The sequence below is a fragment of the Mus caroli genome, unplaced genomic scaffold (assembly GCF_900094665.2).
Source record: "Mus caroli unplaced genomic scaffold, CAROLI_EIJ_v1.1 scaffold_25037_1, whole genome shotgun sequence".
Lineage (NCBI taxonomy): Eukaryota > Metazoa > Chordata > Mammalia > Rodentia > Muridae > Mus > Mus caroli.
Window position 1 is genome coordinate 1 of NW_018388827.1, and position 4,052 is coordinate 4,052.

General features: G+C 43.2%; 2 non-coding genes across 2 annotated transcripts; both read right to left on the reverse strand.

Moving 5' to 3' along the window:
* Positions 1-2,927: 2,927 nt before the first annotated feature.
* Trnac-gca lies at positions 2,928-2,999 on the reverse strand. The gene has a single exon. It is a non-coding gene; the product is annotated as a tRNA-Cys (tRNA).
* A 932-nt stretch (positions 3,000-3,931) lies between these two features.
* Positions 3,932-4,003, reverse strand: Trnac-gca. Its single transcript has one exon. It is a non-coding gene; the product is annotated as a tRNA-Cys (tRNA).
* Positions 4,004-4,052: the final 49 nt, after the last annotated feature.

Genomic DNA, 4,052 nt, shown 5'->3' on the forward strand with positions numbered 1-4,052 from the left:
CCATATGCAAACCCAAAAGCTGACCTTTGGAGGTGACTGGGAGACAGGAGTGGACAGAATGGAAAGATCTCCATCTGCTTAGGACTCTTTGATCAGATTCTCTAGAAGGGACATAGAAAACACCCCTTCTTAATAACCAAGGGAAAGCAGAGTCTACAGATATGATGAAGGACATCTGGAGAATATGGTAACTGAAATATGAGACAGGACACTGGATGATGATAGCAAATGATCAGCAGGACTCAGAGTCTTAGAGCAGATTCAGATAAAGTTCCTATGCTCTGCTCTTGTAAACTATGCAGAATTTCTCATTCTCACAGGTCACCTGCACTGCCTCACCCTAGGATATAGGATACATGGGGATGTTTGATTTCCAAGGTGATAGATGACCTGACACACCTCCCTCATACTGGGCCTCACCAGCCTTGCATTTACCATTTTCTTCCCCATGCACCTACCACAGGACTCCCTGAATCCGTTCATGCCCAGCACATTCAACCCTTTGCTGGTCAGCATTTGTGGAGTCTCAATTGGAGAACCAGTGTACAGAGCCAGAGTCCTGCTCTGCTTACCTCCTGTGGTTTTTCATGCAAATTCCTCACCCTGGTTCACTCCCCACTCTACTCTAGCCTTCTGCAATGCACATTTGTGTATTGGGCATCTTTTCCTTGATTTTTCACCCTCTGATCTCCTGCCTTTTATTTTCTGGTCCCAAATTTGAATGAAAATCTCCAAATTTGAGAGAGAGTGTTAACCCCATTCTGACCCCAAACCATTAGCTCAGCATCAGCATGAACCAGGTACAAAGACTGCTTATTTGACCAGTTAGAGCATAGCCTACAGAATGTAGGCTTGGGTTTTTTTCAAAACCTACTTTAATTAGGGTTCTTAAATGTTTCAACCTCCTTTCTAGCCCACCTACCAGAGGTATTGGAAAATGAGAGTAATAGGACACAGGAGTTGTATACTTGTTTAAAAGTGATTCTTTGGGGACAATTTCAACCTTTGGTGTTAGCAGTCCAGTATACTCAATGAATAAAAAACACAAATCAGCAGGGACACATTGATCCAGAAAATGCTGAGAGGCTCTGTCAAATCTACACGAGTCTCTGGATGTGTCAAGGGCAGCAGAAGTATCATGAGAAATTCTTTGGCAAGTTACTCTATATGAAGGCACAACAAACAAAGGTGAGAAACGTGGTGCAAGGTGAACCAATGCAACAGTTTCATCTGTGGGGTTATATTTATTCTCTTCCTAATTGTCACGCATCCTTCACCTGTTTCACTGAAGCATCTGCCCATCTGCCTCGTTCAGCAAGACATCTCCTGACATAACTCAGTCTTCAAAGAAATGAGAAAGTTTACTTCACATGAATTTCTGCCATGTGAAACCTTCTTCTAGAAACCATCAAAAAGCCACACAGATACAAATATGTAAGAGAGGATCATAGACAAAAGAGGTCGTCTGAGGTGACTCAGAGGCCCTAGNACAATTTCTGTAATTTGCATAAGATGATGAGTAAAATCACAGAATGCTTCTTCTTGGGAAAATATTCATTCAGATTTCACCTAGTAAATATACATCTGCTTTATATTTTACTCATAGGACAAGGACTTTTGCAAAGTAGTCAAACCATTACACACAAAAAAGAACAAGCTTAGAGGCCTCACTGGTAAATTCTAAAAGATAAATTAGCAGATAACAGAAAATTCACACAAGCATTGCAGAGACTGTGCAGGAGTTTACTATTGATCACTTCACCACAAAATTCAGCACAAGCTTAGTATCCAGTTTTGAGAGAAAACTGGAGTGGGGGGGGGTGCTCATATGACCTATTTTTAGAACATGCACCTGTATTTTTAGAAATATACACAATTAGTTTTTATGAGAACTAACCACCAACCCACTACAAGGTTTCAGCTGAATATTCGAGAAGATTCTTGCATTCAACATTGGATCTTCTTAGCTTCTGTTACTTGTAACAGAAAAATATGACAATAAAGACTCAAGTGACTCATGGAACTTNTTTGTCAAGTGTGCAGAATGGCTGGTATCCTCCAAAACATCACTGGAGTTTGTNACTGATGTGGCAATGCACACCGAGGACAGAGACACTATGACCCCATCACTCTGCTGATTTGAGTCTGTGTTTAGTTTGGAATCTCTGTCACTGTAGAAAGAGCTGAGAAGCTCAGCCCAGTGGAGGACAGTGGGGGTCTACATGTTCCCTGGGTCTTCAGTAAATGGACAGGTGGAGGAGCTGTCCATGTTACAAAGCAGAGTTCNACCAAGATGAGGCTTTNCTTGGCCCTTTACACTGAGTTGTAGCAACAGCTGCCAAGAAAGTAAGGATCTTCTTTGGAAAACTCATTCTAAGGGGTAGCACTTAAAACAGGGAGACATGGCTGCTACAGAATAGATATTGAGCATATAGAANAGATGTCAGTCATGGCCACCACTGGACACAATCCAGGTCCACAGGTAGTTTGGAAACGCTGTGATCTGTGGAATCTNTGGCTCTTATTCTCCCTGTGAGAGCCGGGAATCCCACATTTCCTGATGCACCTACTGAATGTCTCAACCTATGGGCAAACATCATCCCAGTCTCCCCCATTTCATTTATTTACTGTATTTGATGCAGCCCAATACAAACTCATGTTCAATTCTATATTCTAAGAACCACTGATGGTCCTATCTAATAAATCATAGCTTTTCTAGGTTTTGAGAACTCAATCTATAGTCTAAAAATACTGGAGACATGTTCACCAGGAGGACTTGAGATCACATGAACACACACAGCCATCTACCACAAAAGGGATCTGATGGGTGATAACAGTGCTAAGCTCACATGGAGGTGAAGCTCAAGCCACCTGAGTAAAAGAGAAANTAGATATATACTATGAAAATAGTTTCCAAATCCATGAAAAGGNGGCACCTGGATTTGAACCAGGGACCTCTTGATCTGCAGTCAAATGCTCTACCCCTGAGCTATACCCCCACTAGTAACAGTATACACANTTAATAATCTTCATCAGAGTGGTGATAGATTATGACTGACTATAAAGTTAAATTACAGATGCTCACAGACCTACTTTCAAGAAGTTGCCAGGCCTGATTGGTGAGATGCCTTCCTCAGCTCTGCAGCTTTCCAGGCCCATCCTTGAAAAGCATCATCACTCAAGAAAAAGAGCAGAGCAACCCCAGACCCAGAGCCCACTAACACTGCAGACCTTGAGCCCACTTCACACTGCTGACCTTATTTAGCTCCCGAGCTGGCCAACTGCCTTCTAATATGAACCGCCAGACACCCCTCTCCTCCTTCCCTGAAGACAAATGAGCTGCCTCTCTGAGTCCTCTTAGGACCCTACCTGGCATTGTCAGCAGCATCACTGCAGGATCCCTGTCTTCCAGGGATAGCAGTTCAGCCAGTTTTTAGCCTCTAAGCATGAAACCAGTGAGCAGCCTGGAAGGGGGAGAGAAGCTCACAAGGGAAATATCTACCCTACTTAGACAAGCTGATTCTGTTACTAGCATCCTCAGTTCTGACTACAGATTCACCAGAGAGCCATAGAGCCACACATTTTTATGGTTAGGCTTTCCTTTCTGTTCCTGGGAGACTGGGTGTCACTAAAACTGCTGTGCCTAGAAACTCCCTAATTCTACCTTATAGTTCCTGCCTTCTATTTCACATCATATCTNCATAGCTACAAGTCAACAGAACCAGAGAAACTAAGTTTCTACAAGAACAGGGGAGACAGATACTAAGAATGGGAAGGACAGTCAGCATGAAGGAAGAGAGTTAAGAAAGCTATCTATTCACATGATGGGCTGGTCAGGAGCTCCCAGGTCTGGTGAGGTCCATGACTGGAGTGATTGGAAGAAACTGGACTGAGTGTGAGATATCTTCATGAGTCAAAACAAGCTTGTTGTAGGGGGTACCTGGATTTGAACCAGGGACCTCTTGATCTGCAGTCAAATGCTCTACCCCTGAGCTATACCCCCACCTGTTTATTAATGTCTCATGGGCACTTAGAACCTGCATGGCCACTCC